The 17,158-nt window shown below is 54.1% G+C and overlaps 1 protein-coding gene across 3 annotated transcripts in view; it reads right to left on the bottom strand.

Moving 5' to 3' along the window:
- B3GAT1 (beta-1,3-glucuronyltransferase 1) overlaps positions 1–17,158 on the bottom strand; it is a 32,913-nt gene that overhangs the window by 9,658 nt on the left and 6,097 nt on the right. The gene's annotated exons all lie outside the window — the stretch shown is intronic.

Below are 17,158 nucleotides of genomic sequence, written 5' to 3' on the forward strand. Positions count from 1 at the left end.
TTATGAAAGTCAGTGGGGTGCAGGGGTCAGAAGCACAGACTGCAGAGACACTGTGCCACCCACAGGCTGTAAGACCTTTGCAAGTCATTTCAGTTCTCCATGCCACAGTTTTCCCATCTATAAAATGGGGTACTGTGGATCCCTACCTCATAAGGTCATTCTCAGAATTAAACAGGGTAACTCCCGTGAGCCCTAAAATGCCAGCTACTTATCAAAGCCTGGATAAAGGGGCGAGAGGTTTTTTTTTCTTTCCCTCTCTCTTTTTTTTTTTTTTTACCATATATGTACTATAAGTTATTATATTAAAATAATTTCAACATTTTAGATTTGGGGGCACATGTGCAGGTTTGTTATAGGGGCGTATTGCATGTGATGCTGAGATTTGGAGTATGATGAATCCCGTTGCCCTGGTACGAGCATAGTAGCCAACACGTCGTTTTTCAGCCGTTCTTCCTTTTAGAGTCCCCAGTGTCTATTCTTCTCATGTTTACAGTCGTGAGTACCCAGTGTTTGGCTCTCACTCATAAGTGAGAACGCGCCATATCTGGTTTTCTGTTCCTGTGTTAATTTGCTTAGGATAACAGTCTCCAGCTGCATCCATGCTGCAAAGGCCATGATTTTGTCCTTTTTTATGGCTGTGTAGTATTCCTTGCTGTATATGTACCATGTTTTCTTTATCCAATCCACCACTGAGGGGCACGTAGATTGATTCCATGTCTTTGTTATTGGGAATAGTGCTGCAATGAACATACAGGTGCAGGTGTTTTTTTGTGTGAAACACTTTATTTTCCTTTGGATACATACCCAGTAATGGGATTGCTGGCTAGAATGTTAGCTCTGTTTTAAGTTCTTTGAGAGATCTCCAAATTGCTTTCCATAGTGGCTGAACTAATTTACATTCCCACCAACAGAGTGTTCCCTTTTCTCTGCAGCCTCACCAGCATCTAATATTTTTTGGCTTTTTAGTAATAGCCATTCTGACTGGTGTGAGAGAGTATCTCAAAGTGGTTTCAATTTGCATTTTGGTGACAGTCTTTTGAGGACAAAGAAGAGATGTTTCTGGGACGGGCCCTGGGGGGAAGTACGAGAGTGCCTTCCTCTTCCGTGTCAATAGGACGTCCTTGTGGAGCACCGCGCTGTGCAGGACAGAGCACCAGGTGCTGGGCTGGGCAGCAGCAAAGAGAAGAGGGGTCCCCACAGGGGCTGCCACATTGAGGGGAGACAGTCCTCCAAAATGACAACAGCAGGGGGCCCAAGTGAGGAGAATGAGCCACTGGGATTCCTCAGTCCTGCAGAGGGTCCACTGGTAGCATCCCTGGGAACTGTTCTCTCACATGGCAAGGACACTGGGTGAAGAGACCTCCTGACCACCTTGGAAACTGTCACATCCTCTTCTCCTCCCTTTTCACTTCTGTGCTGAGCACCATGCATGATGCAGCAGGAACCCGTGGGGGTGGTGGGGAGGGCAGGCAGCCTCGGGCAGCCCAGCCGGCCTCGCTGTGCCCACCTGTCCCAGTGCCCAATGTTGGACAGGGACAGTACCTCCCCTGGGGGCCGTGCTGCCTGCTCCTGCCCCAGCTCACGTGTGCTCACCATTGCAGGCAGAGTCGAGCGCTGTGGCTGGGAAGGGTTTTTAGCCCCTGAGTTTCCAAAATAGTGTGTTTTCCTCGCCTCACCGGGTCCTCTCTCCAAATAGTTCTGATGCCTGTGGAAGACGAGGATTTGTCTTCCATTAAGGAGCACTGTGGTTTCCTGGGACGGCCGGCATCCCCTGCCCACACCCTGCCATCAGAGACCCACACTATCCAGAGAATCTCCCCCACCCATTCCCTGCCGAGTGGAAGACCCACTGGGGTTCAACATCACACGCACGTAGGAGATAGTGGACATTCTAGGCTGTGTGTGTCTGTGTCCGCCCCCAAACTCCTCTTTGCTGGCCCAGTGAGGGACAGAGCCTAGAACCCCACATGGGATGCCTGCTGGGTCCTGTGTTCTGAGATGCAAGTGACTTCATGCCACATCCCCCAGATTTAGCCTGTCCCTCCACACCCAGGCCACTGCTCAGGTTGCACGGGGCTGTGTGTCAAGACACGCTTTGGCAAGTGTGATCTTAGGCCACATCTGATGAAGGACGGGGAGGCTGGGCCTGGCTGGGGCTTCAAAAATGTCCAGCAAGATTTCTTCTGTGTTATCAGAGACTCTCGAAGGAGCTTTCTCAAGTGCTCCTGGTTTTGGTGAAGGTTCTAATACCAGGATGGAGAAAGCCAAGGAGAGAAGATGAGTGTCACGCCAGCCCAGTCCCTGTGGCCACTCCTTTCCTTTGGGGCAGCCTCTCAGCCCCCGCCCACTCTGGCACCTGCTCAGCCTCCCTTGTGCCCGCTTGCACTGCTGTTCATACAAACTTTCCTATAGCATGAGAGAGGTCCGAAGATGAGGCTTAGCTCTTCACATGCACCTGCTCCTGCAACGCCAAGCAGCCCTGTGCAGTAGGCAGGCTGTGGTCCCTGTGGGTTCATCGAGGCCAGAGAAGGGGAGTAACTTGCCTGAGGTCAACCGTTAGGAAATGGTGGAGCCGGAATTGAGTCCAGGCCATCCGGCTCTATGCTGTCATCGGGGGCATAGGATAAGAGGTCCCAAGCCCCCAAGCCTCTCGAACCTGGGCCAGGCGCAGGGTGGGTAAGGGGCACACACAGGCCAAAAGCTTCCTCTGGCCTGGACCACAGCCACCCTCCTTTGCAATGGCTGCCCCCACTGCAGGGCCCTCACACCTGCTTGGAGGCTGGAGCAGGAAGGAGGGGCAGGAAGGGAAGAGAGGGGAGGACAGAGCCTGTGAGCAAGGGTGCCGTGGGGTGCTTTCTGCTCCCATCCAGTCTTTTTGGTCAAAACATCTATGAGAGAAAAGGGAGGGGGAAAGAGGGAGAAAAGCTCTAAAAATAAACTCAGCAATAAACCCAGTTGTGCATTAATTACTCTGGAAGCCATTATGGCTTGAAAACCCCATAACTTTAATGGAGGCTATTATAAGCATAGTAGCAAAATCGTGGAGCTAATTACCAGGCGGTTATCAGGCAGAACACAGAGAGCCCCCAGCCTGGAAAAGGCCAGCTGGCCGGCAGGGGGTGGGTCGTGGGACGTGATGCCTGGGCTGGGCAGGGGGCCTGGGGCCAGGCAGCGGGGTGGGCTGCACCTGCCCCCAGCTCTGGGCCCCAGTCTGAGATGGGGCTGCAAGGTTGGCCAGCACTGGTCCCCTCTTGCAGCCTGCTGCTTCTGCCTGGGGCTTGGAGGAGGGCGGTGTTTGTCTGTGGTCGCGGGCTGTCTCCAACAAGGATCCCAGAATGGCTTCTAGGCCCTTGGGTCAGGCAGAAGAATCAGCACAAAGGTGCAGGAATGGCTTGGCCACACCCAGGAGAGCCCGGGAGATGGGGGCAAGCGCGGGGAAGAATGGGGTGCTGGAGGGGGAGATGGGTGGAGGCACAAGGGGGACTTCGTGGAGAAGCAGGACGCGGCGTGGGCAGTGTGTGTGAGTGTAGGGCCCAGGCCTGCCGCGGTCACAACTCCCATCCTGACACTTGCACCATGTCTGTGACCAACCTCATGTCTCAGGCTTCTCAGCAAATAGAGACACAAAAGGCTGTGCCCTGCCCTCCCCGGGTGTCCTCAGAGCCTCAGGTGGAAGCAAGTGCTGCCCTGTGGGAGAGTGGAGGGTGGTTCCCGAGTGGGGAGCAGAAGCTGGGGCAGCGCATGGGAATGGGAGGGTGGTGGCCTGGATGTGTCCGGCAGGTGCTCCACGGGGACCTGGGTCATGTTGATTGCCCTCCTTGACCTCATCTTTATAATAGGGAGGTTGAGCTGAAGTTTCAACAATCCTGCCATTTTAGCAACTGGAGGTTATCATAAGGCTCTGCGAAGATGAAGGGGTGTCCTATGTGAGGAAAGTGTAGCTCAGTGGGCACCTAGGGCCAGAGGTAAGGCAAGAACACCAACAAAACAGCCTCCCGTGGAACTGAGTCCTGACTTAAGGGCCAATATGCCTCTGGAGATCGGCCACGCTGGGGACACCTCTCTGCAGGAATTTGTGGCATTTGGTTTTGTTTTGAGACAGGGTCTCACTCTGTCACCCAGGCTGGAGCACAGTGCCATGATCACAGCTCACTGCAGGCTTGAGTTCCGGAGCTCAAGTGATCCTCCTGCCTTAGCCTCCCAAGTAGCTGGGACCACAGGTACGTGCCACCATGTCCAGCTAATTTAAAATTCTTTTTTGTAGAGACAGGGAGTCACTATGCTATCCAGCTGGTCTCAACCTACTGGGCTCAAGAGATCCTCCTGCTTTGGCTTCCCAAAGTGCTGAGATCACAGGTATGAGCCATGGCACCTCCAGAGAGGAATTTATCTATGGGTTTTAGGGTGTTGTGGGCTGTGAATAAGGACTAGGGGGTGTCTGGGACTCAGATGGGAAGGCTCTGATTGGCCCAGGCTGGGGCAGAACACGTGAGGCTGGAGCATGTGCAAGGTTGGTTCAAGGCTGGCCGATTGTAAATGCATGGAAAGGTTTTCTTCTGAGCCTGCAGGTGTTCAAACGAAGGCCTCAGCAATGCCTCAGTCCCTGAGGAGAGGAGCTTATTTAATTTCACTCAACAAATATTAATTGAGCATCTGTAGCAGGCAAAGCACTGTGTTGGATTCCGTGGGCAATCCAGCAGTATAGGTGGGGAAGCTTTGCTCAGTCTGGAGGGGCAGAGACGACACAGCTCGCTCCAGTGCAGGTGACGTGTGAATGCAAAATGTTCCCAAAGGCCTGTATGCACGTGCGTGGTAGGTTACAAACAAGCTCAGACACTGTCCAAGGTACTCATCTCTGGAGGACGATAAAAGCCTTTTTACCCAGTAAGATTGGGAACAGTAGTTAAGTGGTTAATCAAAAAAGTCCATTAAGGCGAAGAATCTTTCCAAATGATACATACATGCCATACATTTCAATTTAAGTAGCTTGCAGAGCCAGTTGTCCGATAGATGCTGTTTCCCCAGGACTGCACAATGCACGCTAATTTTTCCCAAATCCAAATGACCCATGCTTGCTGGCTCTCAGCACTTCCACTCAGCCAACGCAGGGTCAGGGAGGTCTGTGCTGACCGTCTGACATCGGCCACGTCGCAGCACTCCAGTTTTGATTTCTTTAAAGTGATTCAAGAGCTGAAGAGCACTTGGTGAGCAGTCTGAGTGTAGTACCCTTTAGAATATGACTTTTCCCTACCAGTCTTTACCTAATTTGGAGAACTTTTTTCTGGACTCACCTTATGAAATTTTCATAGAAACAACACATTTACTTCAACACGCTATTTCAACAGTTTACATGACATTCTGTGATGACAATAACAAGCGAGACGGTGAGTGCTGTGAACAGGCTGGGAACCAGCGTCACTGACTCTTGAGGGCGTGGGCTCAGTGGTGACAGCAGAGGGAGCCCCGGGCATCACACAGGCACCAGTCAGTGTGCTGTGCGGACCGGATGCAGAACACCAACCTGCTGGTTAAGACAGCTGCTGTTCATATCATCTCTGTCACCCAGGAACCCGAGTGCCCCCAAAGAGAGGGAAGGACAGGCTTTGTCCCACAGATCTGCAGGTGCCCCTAATGGGATCAGCGGATTAGTATTGATTCTGCAGGCGCTGCTCAGGAAATGCCTGATGCCACAGCTAATATGCTCCCAGCCCAGTCAATCCATACTTCATTAACCTAACCTCGGCCCTCCCGCCCCCACCACCACCCCCTCCCGGGCCCACCACGGCCCTGCTGGGGGGCAGGACACAGGCACTGACGTCACACCATATAGGGGCCACTTTCCCAGGCCCCTGCCCCTCCTTTGCCCTGGCCACCAACTGCAGAGGGTTGGGGAGGGGTCCCATAGCAGATTCCACTCTGAATCTTACATTGAAACAGTAAGACTCCCTTTGTCATAAAGCCCAGTCCCTCAATGTTCAGAGTAGCTATGGCATGAGGCAGACACACAGATCTCGTCCCCATTTTGCATGTGAGGACCCCGAAGCTTAGAGAGCCTGTGTGATCAGCCCAAGGTCACTGCATTAGGTGCCAGCAGAGCTGCTCAAACTCGGGCCTTGGCCTCTGTGTCCAGTGCCACCCGTGCCCACATCACCTCTCCCTGCAGACCCTCCCCTGGCCCACCCTCGTGCCCACCCACTGGGCAACCCTGCTCCAGGGCCAGAGCCCCCTGACCTTTCATCCCCTGCATGGCCTACCCCAGTGGTCAGGCCGAGTGCCCCCCGGAAGGCACTGCTGGTCTCCCCCCAACCCTGCTCTCGCCATGCTCATGGAGGAAGAGTGGCAGGCTCGGGCCCCGGGATGTCTGCACTCTGCTTCCCAGCCTGGGTCACTGAGGGCTCACACTTGGGACCGCTGATGGAAGGGCAGCGTGAATTCCCGATCTCAAACCATCTTGTTCCGTTCTAACTGGGAAAACCCAGCCAAGGACTTGGGCAGAAGGAAGTATTAGTTTTGTTCTGATTTGGTGCAGAGAATACTTTCACACTTTGGTTTTCTTCCAGCATCAGAAATGTAATTCACTGACTTTTTTTTAGGTAGTTCCTTTGTTTTTCTTTTTTTCAGAAATAGTCTTTGGCTTTGATTTTGATTATGATTCAGTAAAAAATGAAAATTGGGGTTTGGCTTAGTATAGTGCTCTGCCAGTGAAAGTCCATTTGGCTAACTGCAGGAATCTGAACTGAGCACACTGTCGGCCCCAGCTGGTGTCACTGAAGTTCCCTGAATCATGTAGCTAGTGGTCTTCAGGCAGCAGTTCATCCACTCACCCCAGAGCCTCCATGCAGGAGGCCCTGAAGCAAGAATTGCGGCTTCATCGTGTGGCGACATCACATGCTGCTGCTCTCTGCTGGGGCACGCCCCTGGGGCGGGTGGGGAAGTGGGGATGGGCACACAGACGCTCTGCAGGGGGACGGAGAGCCGGAGAGGGAGCGGCAGCTGGAGAGAAGGCTGGCTGAAGGAAACAAACCTGATAAAGGATTGTGGGACGCTGGACAGTGGTGAGCCAGGCCTGTGGAAGACCCCAGAGAGGAGCCATCCCACAGCAGGTCATGATGGTGATGGGGGTGGGGGCGCTCCTGCCTGGCCGAGTGGAGGAAGGCGTTCGGCAGGAATGTGCTATAACCATGACCAGACGATGGTGCACAGAGCACCACTTGGCCACTTGGCCCCTGCCTGCGTGATAGGGATTCCTGAGGCTCATGCTAACTTTGGGATTTGTGGGACTGGCAAGTAGTCCTTGTAAAGAACCCTGGAGCCCAGCCTGGGACTGGGGGAGAAGTCTGGTATTGAAAGGTGCTTGCAGTCTGGTATTGAAAGGTGCTTGCAGTCTGGTATTGAAAGGTGCTTGCAGTCTGGTATTGAAAGGTGCTTGAAAGGTGCTTGCAGTCTGGTATTGAAAGGTGCTTGCAGTCTGGTATTGAAAGGTGCTCGCTCCCCAACCTCCTTTGCCCTCCTTTCTTGCTACCTTTCCATCCTTGCCCTAGGCCCATTCTAAAAGCCAGGCCCACTTTTGGAAGGAAATGTCCCCACTCCCAAGACAAGTGTGTTCATTTCCTATCCTATTGCTGTCTAACCAATTCCCACACACTTGGCAGAGGACAGCCCCCACTGGCTCTCTTCAGTTCCTACGGGTCAGGAGTCCAGGGTCTCAGAAGGCTGTGAAGTACCGGCAGGGCCGTGTTCTCATCTGGAGGCTGACTGAGGAAGACTCTGCTTCCAGGCTCACTCGGTGGTGGGACTGCGGGCCGTGGCTTCCTGCTGGCTGTCGGCTGGGACTGCCCTCGGCTCCCAGAGGCTGCTTGCAGATCCTGCCACGTCGGCTTCTGCAACGTGGCCACTTACTTCGTCAAACCAGCAAGGAAGGGTGAGCCAATCTGCTAGCAGACGGAATCTTACGGAGCACAGCGTGATCCTGGGAGTGACGGCCCACTGCTTTTGCACAGTCCGCTGGCTAGGGGCTGGTCACGAATGCCATCCACACCAAAGGTGAGGACTGCACGAAGGCATGAGCACCGGGGGGTGGGGCTTCCAAGGATACCCAAGACTCTGTCCCCCACACCAAGGCAGATGGGCCATGTCTGGCCCTCAGCTCCTCAGACCCTGCCTAGTCCCATAGCTACTGAGGGTGACGGCAGATCCCAGCCACAGTCATAGCCTTCTGCCACCTCCCTGCCACCACCTCTTTGCTCTCCTCTGTCCTGGAAGAGCTGTGCATGGAGGGGCCGTGCGATGCAGAAAGTTTCTGAACCCCGCAGCCAGACGACCCTGTGCACCTGCCAGCCTCTTTCCTCCTCTGCTATGGGATTCTGGTGAGGTAACCTCTCTGGGCCTTCATTTTCCCATCTGTAAAATGGGAATAAAAACACCGCTCCTACCACTAGGCTGTCAGGATAACTAGAAAAAAAAAATCAGGCAAACTATCTGCCACATAGTTGGGCCAATAAAGAGCAGCTGCTGTCACTGCTGACCTTGCAGCCTGGAAGGGGCAGGGAACGGGTCTGCTCGGCCTGGCTTCCCGCTGCCTCCTTCCAGCTGAACTCCGGCTGCTTGCTGGAGGGCAGATGGAGGCCACGGACCTGAAAGCCCCACGTCGCCTCCAAAGAAGCGGCAGGTGGAGAGGAGGGTCTGGGGTCGCCAGAGGAGAAAACACCAGCACGAGGCTCCTGACGACATCCTTCGATTTCCCTCGGCCTCAGCTTCCCCATCTCTCGCACGGAGCTGCTATACCCCTCTTGTTGCCTGGCATGTCCATTGTGACCCAACACACAACCTCAGATCCAACCACCATCTTTCCTCTGGAAGCAGCTCTCATCCAAGCCCCCTTCTTTCTGTCATGGTCCTGGCATGAAAACCTCAGGGCTGCCCTTGGCTCCACCTTCTCCCTGCATCGGCTGGGCCTCAGCTCCTTCCACTGCTGCCCCGGCCTAGGGCTCCATCCCCTGATCCTGGGCCAGGTCAAGTTTTTACCCGCAATGGTCCTTATGGTGATCTCTCTGACGCCTGCCTTTCCTCCTCAATTCAGAGTCCACACACTGTCAGACCCTCCAACCCCACCCTGCGGCCTGCTCAGATCCTCCTGTGCCACTCCCGACTGCAACGTACCCGGCCTGGCATTCAGGGAAGCCTGCCCTGGGCCCGCCCCACCACTCCCACCACGTCCCTCCTGTTCCCTGGCCACCTGTGCTCCCCGAGCTTCCATCCCTGAAATTCCAACATGACACCCTTTTCCTCGTCCTGTGGCGAGAGGCACCACGGCCCATGCCAGAGGGCAGTGCCCCATTCCCACCCAGAGCCGCGGGGGGGCCAGAGCCAGGGAGAGGGTTCTTAAGTTGAGTCAAGAGGCCCAAGCGCAAACCAGGCCCGGCCATTGCAAACCAGCATCCGTCTCGTTTCCTTCCAGCTGTCAGCTGCTCCCGTGCCCGGGCCTCCATGCCCTGCCTGCTCCTCTCTGCCAGACCTCAGCCAGGGTCCAGCACGTGTGGGGGTGTACCCGGGCCCGAGTGGCAGTTAGGGGGCCCCGCAGTGAGGAACAGCAAGCATGGGTTTGGTCCCGGCGTCCCCTCCCCCGTGCCCAGCACTCTCGCGAGGCTGATGATTTGGGGAGACGCCAGTCTGGCCACGGTGACTCAGGTGCCTGCTCCCTGTGCTCCTCGATATGTTGCTTGGAATTCGACTCAAGAAAACCACTGGGGTTGAGTATTCTGCTCCGACAGGTCATCGCGGCTGCGATTGCCACCACAGAACTGCCCGCCCGAGTGACTTCACAGGGCAGCTGGCCTGCTGCTTGACACCCATGTGCATGCATGTGTGCATGTGTGCTCATGGCCGGCACCCCGTGAGTGAGCACACGTGTGTTCACAGGCACGTGTCTGCACGCTCTTAGCTGGGTTTCGGTGTTGCTCTGTGCCCTGCTGACAAATCCACAATTGGGTCCCTGTTCAAATAAAAGAGTAGCTCATGTGCCTGCCCTTGGCACCCAATGGCTTCGGATGCTGGAACATAGATGGGGTGATGCCAAGAGGCCAATTCACTTTCGCTGCAGCACTGGGGTTTGCGGGGCCCACTGCTCCTAAAAACTACGAAACACAGCAGCTCACACTCAGTGATTTGTGGCTTCCAAAATGATTGCACATTGTTATCTCAGTTAGTGGTTAAACCCGTGTAATCCCAAAGATTTGTTCATGTTTTACAGATGAAGAAACTGAGGCATGAGGGGGTTGAGTGACTGTCTCAAGTGTCCCAGGTCCAGATAGAAAGCAGCCATCTCCTTGCACTCCTCTGGGCAGCAGTGGCTAGGCAGGGGTCCTTGCCGTGCCTCTGTGCCATCTCTCCTGGCCCTGGGTCCACTGCTGGCTCCCTCCCGGGCCCTCTCCTGCCTATGGCCAGCTGGCCCCTGCCTCTGGGGACATACGGGTTTCTTCCTAGCTGTGTGCCCCAGGCAGGCCTCTGTGCTGCAGCTGCACACCTGGCTGGCAGCTGAGACTTCCCTGCCCTTGTTCATCAGAGCTAGTGTGACCTTATACTTCCTTATCCAAACCAGGATGCTTTTGAAAATGTGATGAGCTGATATAATAATGGATCAACAGCAGGTCTGTTCTGGGTGCAGCGGGTGGTGGGTTCTCTAACCAGAGCCCACTGCTACCTGTGTGCAGGCACTGGCTGTGGGAGCCAGTGCCCTGTGCAGACTGGATGGTTTCTCTGCTTTGCTCCCTCCCTGGGGGGCCTCACTGTAGCCTTCATGAGCTGGTGACCCCAGAATGGCTCCTCTCACCTGCATGACGGGAGCAAAGGGGTTCTCACTTGCTCCTGTTCAGCGGTTTCCCCACATCCCTGCCCGCCTCCAGCCTCACCTCACCCGTCAGAGACAGGTGGGGTAGAATCAGCCGTACACATCATTCCAGCACTATGAAGACACCACGCCAGGATTTGGGTCCTGCCCCTGGACCCTGGTTCCAGCAAAATGCTCTTAACACACCAACCAACCTGCTTCTGTTCTGAGAGGTTCCCCAGCCAGCCAGCAATGTATGCACCCTAGGAGAGGCCTGTGGTTTGCTCAGGACACCCATGGGTGGAGTGCTGCCTCCAGTGGGCGCACACCCATCACAGGGCGCCTGCTCAGTGGGGGCCAGGCCCGTAGGGCCCCAGAGCGTGAGGCACATTCTGCTACCCAATGAATGGCAGGGCCCGGGGGCAAGCCGTCGAAGCTGCTGCTGCTAACAGCACTGACCTCCCCTTTTGCCAGGCTGCCCAGCAGTGGCAGAGGGCAGTCCAGAACCCAGAAAGGCTGGGATGCCCTAGAATCCTGGACCCTGGAAGCTAGGAGGGCTGTGAGCCTCGCCTCATCTGACTCTCTCTACAGAGGAGGCCCAGCCCAAGGTTGTGCTGCTTGGGATCTGGGTGCTGGTTGCAGCAAGGGTCTCTCCTGATGGGCTGGACGAGCGTGTCCGTCCGCAGCATGGAGCCTGGCACAGGTCATGGTGACTGACTTGGTACCTGCTGGAGCCCAGCACGGCCTGGACATAAGCAAGCCAGGTGACCAGGTGAGTTCGGCCCTAGAACTGAGTGTCCGAGGCTTGGGTTAGCTGACAGCCCTGCAGAACCTCTCAGGCTGTGAGCAAGGTGGGGACATCCCAGAGGGAGGATGTGAGCAGCCAGCTGCCCCACAGTGCTGCCTTCCTGCTGTCATGCTGCCCTAGGCTGCTCAGTTTCCCTTGGTGCTGTTGTCTCTGCGGTTCTGGGTGAGGTGCTGGCGAGGGGAGACTCTCCTGGGCTCTGTGCCTTTGGCATTCCCTCTCCCACTCTGAAGCCTTCCCTGGCCCTGCCCCTGCCCTGGTCTGCTCACTCAAGGTGCCCACACCATGGGGCTTCCCGCTCCGGGTCCTGCCTTTTGCCTGCGGCTTTCACATTTGCACCCTAGCCCCGGGCCAGGAGCTCCTTTGGGGGCGCCTGGCCTTACTCACCTCTGCATTCCCACACCAGGGCCCAGAGCCCAACCCAAAGCAGAGCTACACCAATATCCCTGTGACTCAGTTTCCTCACCTTTAACTCTCACAGGGCTACTTTGAGATCAAACGAGGGAATCCATGGAAGACACCTAGCATAAGGCCTGGCACACAATTGGCACTATGAATGTTAGATCATGTAGAACACAGTGGTAAATACAAACACCACCACCACCACCTTGTTTTAAGATTCAGCGGATGGCTAGCCACGTGCAGAAGAATGAAACTGGACCCCTGCCTCTCGCCATATGTGAAAATTAACTCAAGATGGACCAAAGATTTAAATGTTGTAAGACTTCAAGAATCCCAGAAGAAAACCTAAGGAACACCATTTCGGACGTCAGCCTTGGGAAAATTCTTACAGCTAAGTCCTCAAAAGCAACTGCAAAATACAAGCAAAAATCGACAAGTAGGACCTAATTAAACTAGCTTCTGTGCAGCAAAAGAAGCTCTTAACAGAGCAAATGGACAACCTACAGATTAGCATTCAACAAAGGTCTAATATCCAGAACCTATAAGGAATTTAGACAATTTAAATGCAAAGAACAAATACCAGCATTAAAAAGTTGGCAAAACACATGAACAGACACTTCTCAGAAGAAGACGTACAAGTGGCCAACAAATATGAAAAAATCTCAACATCACTGATCATTAGAGAGATGCAATCAAAATCACAGGACACCATCTCACACCAGTCCAAATGGCTATTATTAAAAAACCAAAAAACAACAGATGCTGGCCAGGCTGTGGAGAAAAGGGAACACTTATACATTGTTGGTGGGAATGTAGATTAGTTCAGCCACTGTGGAATACAGTTTGGAGATTTCTCAAAGAACTTAAACATCTGACCCAGCAATCCCATTATTGAGTGTCTACCCAAAGGAATATAAGTCGTTTTACTGTGAAGACACATACACTCATATGTTTATCGCAGCACTATTCATAATAGGGAACTGATGGACTCAACCTTGGTGCCCAGCAGCAGTAGACTGGATGAAGAAGACCTGGTACACATACACCACAGAATACTACGTAGCCATAAAGAAGAATTAAACAATGTTTTTTTCTGCAGCAACATGGTTGCAGGTGGAGGCCATTATCCTAAGTGAAGTAACACAGGAACAGAAAACCAAATACTGCTCACTTATAAATGGCAGCTAAACATCGGGTACTCTTGGACATAGAGATGAGAACGATAGACACTGTGGAGTCCCAGAGGGAGGAAGAAGGGAGAGGGGTAGGGTTGAAAAACTACCTATTGGTTACTATGCTCAGTACCTGGGTAAGAGGATCAGTCATGCCTCAAATCTCAGCATCACACAATATACCCGGGTAACAAACCTGCACATGTACCACTGAATCTAAAATAAATGCTGAAATTATAAAAAATAAAAAAAAAGTAAAACTCAGCTGAATCCAAGTGCCTGGGAGAGGAAGGGCAAAGGAAGGAGGCACCTTGGCTCCTTCCTCATGGCTTAGTGGCGACCAGCCTTCGGACACATCCCTCTCTCCCCAGCCCGAGGCGGTGCTGTGGCTTGGGCTCAGTGGAAACTGGGCACACCAGCATGCAGTTGTGACGAAAGGGTGTGGCCTGCGGAGGGCAGCCTGACCACTGTTGGGAGGCGGTGTCCCTGGAACCTGGTGCCGTGGCCCCGGCTCCCTCTGTTCCTGCTTGGAGCACGCACCCCTGCACAAGCGGGCCAGGCGACAAGGCACTTTCTTTTTTCTTTCTTTTTTTTTTTTTTTTTTTGAGACAGAGTCTGGCTCTGTCACCCAGGCTGGAGTGCAGTGGCGCGATCTCGGCTCACTGCAAGCTCCGCCTCCCGGGTTCACGCCATTCTCCTGCCTCAGCCTCTCCGAGTAGCTGGGACTACAGGCGCCCGCCACCACGCCCGGCTAATTTTTTGTATTTTTAGTAGAGACGGGGTTTCACCGTGGTCATTTCACCGTGGTCTCGATCTCCTGACCTCGTGATCCGCCCGCCTCGGCCTCCCAAAGTGCTGGGATTACAAGCGTGAGCCACCACGCCCGGCCTAACGACAAGGCACTTTCTCATGCATTTTCCTGCTGTAGCCTCGGTGCAGCCACCTGAGATGAGGTGGGCACCCATCCCCTCACCCTGCTTTTTCAGGTGGGGAGACTGAGGTTTGGAACTGACACACTGAGCTAGCGTCAAGTCGCGGGGATGCCCCAGTGCATGGCTGCTGTTTCCCTCCCATCACCCTGCCCAGTCTGGTCCTGTGTCTCTGCCCAGCTTCCCAGAAAGACACTCAGGAAGGACGAGTGATTTCAGAGATTCCCCAACCCTTGTCTCTTCTCCTGCCTCCAGAGCTGTCAGAGAACTGACTTGTTGGTGGGGGTCTAGGGCCATCACTCCCTGCCCCGTCTCCCCAGGATGCAGGCTCAGGCTCCCAGAGAACTTTACTTTCACCACCTCCCACTTCCAGGGCTCCCCCACCTCCCTCTATTACACCTGTCCTGCCCCTAAGGTCCCTCCCTCCTCTGGAGTGTCAGCTAAACCCACTGCCTGGAGAAGAAACAATTAACATAAAATGTTGAACTGGGCCAGGCACAGTGACTCATGCCTGTAACCCCAGAACTTTGGGAGGCTGAGGCGGGTGGATCACTTGAGGTCAGGAGTTCGAGACCAGCCTGGCCAACATGGTGAAACCCTGTCTCTACTAAAAATACAAAAATTAGCCAGGTGTGGTGGCACAGGCCTGTAATCCCAGCTACTGGAGAGGCTGAGGCAGGAGAATAACTTGAGCCCGGGAGGTGGAGTTTGCAGTGAGCCACGACCATACCACTGCACTCCAGCCTGGGCAACAGAGAGAGACTCTGCTTAAAAAAAAAAAAAAGTCGAAGGGGCTTGGGTAGGGGACTTGCCCCGAGCACATGTGTGAACCAGAGTGGGCAGTGTGTGCCCTCCACAGCAGAGGAGGTGTGGGTGCAATGGTCCCACGGTCCTCAGTCTCAGTGCCCCCGACAGTAGAGTGTGCTGATCCTATCTCTGGGTTTCCTAGGCCACACATCACACAGTGAGCACCAGGGCGGCTACGGATCCACGGTCCACCACGGACATGGAGCCCAAGGCACAGGCTCAAGACAGGCCTCCACATACCTGGGGGAGGGGGTCTCCAGGCTCTCCCGGGCTCCTGTCCCCAGGAGACTCTAGGAGTACCCAGCCCATTTCTTTCTCGGGGTCCCGGGAAGGCAGGAGGGATGAGAGCAGGAGGCAGGCATCCCTTCACACTGGTACGTTTGCCTGGGACATGCTTCCCTCCCTCACTGTCCCTCCACTTGCTGAGCTGCTTAGCCCCCAGGACCAGGCCAGGTGCACTCAGCCCAGGGGCTTCACACTCAGGGCTGGGCACCACAGGGTGTCTGGGCAGCCCTGGATGCAGGAAGGGAGCCCCAGAGGCCAGACCAGATGCCAGGTAGGATGGGGTGCCTTCCTTCTTGATGCTCCCATGACACTGTGACATGCCTCCCTCTGGGCAGAAGTATTTGCTGGGTGGCCCCTCTGCTGAGACATCTCCTGAGTGGGAAGGGCAAGTGGGGAGAATTTGCCATTTATTGAGCTTTTGCTCCATAGCCTGGCATCAAATAACCTGTCAACCAGATGACTGGATAAATAAAATAAAGAAAATGTGGAGTACACATGCGATGGAATATTATTCAGCCTTAAAAAGGGAGAACATTTTAACACATGCCCTGACATGGACGAATCTTGAGGACACTACGCTAAGTGAAATAAGGCAGTCTTAAAGGGACAAATTTCACGCAATTCAATTTCTATGAGGTATCCAGAGTAGTAAAATTCACAGACACAGAAACTAGGATGGTGGCTTGTGGGGGCTGGGACGTTGTGGAGAATGGGAGTCATTTAATGGGTATGGAGTTAATTTTTTTATATATATGTACATATTTATTATACTTTAAGTTCTAGGGTACATGTGCATAACGTGCAGGTTTGTTACATATGTATATATGTGCCATGTTGGTGTGCTGCACCCGTTAACTCGTCATTTACATTAGGTATATCTCCTAATGCTGTCCCTCCCCCCTCCTCCCACCCCACAACAGGCCCGGGAGTGTGATGTTCCCCTTCCTGTGTCCATGAGTTCTCATTGTTCAATTCCCACCTATGAGTGAGAACATGCGGTGTTTGGTTTTTTATCCTTGCGATAGTTTGCTGAGAATGATGGTTTCCAGAATGGGTACAGAGTTTCCAATGGCCAAGATGAGACAGACCTGGAGATCTGTTTCACAATGTAAATATACTCAGCACTACTGAACTGTGCACTTGAAAATGGTTAAGATGGTAAGTTTTATGTTATGTGTTTTTTTTAAATCACAATGAAAACGAGTCTGTCATTCATCCAGAACATCTGTTTAGACATAGTCAAGGACGGCACACCCCTCGGGGCCTGCACCCTGGGCTTCAGTGAGCATTCACGGCTGGGTTGGGTGTCTGTGTGTGATCTCAAGCATGCACCTTCCTGGGAATCACGGTGACAGGCACCAGGCATGCCTGCGGGAGGCCCCCCTCCAAGGCCCCAGGTATGCCACTTGGAAGAGTGTGCGTGTCCCACTGACGGCCTGCAACTTTCTCGCTGCTGCAGAGACACAGCGCTGGAGCACTTGTTCTGAGGGAGAGATTTATGTGTGGGAGAAGAAGCTAATATGGACAGGCGATGAGTTAGGAGAGTGATACTTCAGTTCCGTGCAGAAACTCTCTGACCATGAGGAAAGCAGCTCGCCCAGAGGCTGTACTTCAGCCCAGGCAGGCTGGCAGAGCTGGGCCGGGCCTGTGTCGGTCAGTTGCAGTGCGGGTGCGACTGGCCGGTCCCTGGGCCGCTCTGGGCTCAGTGTCCTCCCCATGCCACGAGCGGCCGTCTCTCCCACTCTGTGGTCTGTGGATGAGGGAAGAGGAGGGAAGGAGAAGGGCTGGGGCAGGCAAGCAGGGTTGGGGGGTGTTGATACTGTTGATATGCACCTACAGCCTGCCAGCAACACCATGGAGGTGGCATTTGCCACAGCCCTGCCTCAGAGGGACTCAGCACCAGCACTCCTTGGGGGTCAGGACTTATCTTCAA

The sequence above is a fragment of the Hylobates moloch genome, unplaced genomic scaffold (genome assembly GCF_009828535.3).
Source record: "Hylobates moloch isolate HMO894 unplaced genomic scaffold, HMol_V3 SCAFFOLD_11, whole genome shotgun sequence".
Lineage (NCBI taxonomy): Eukaryota > Metazoa > Chordata > Mammalia > Primates > Hylobatidae > Hylobates > Hylobates moloch.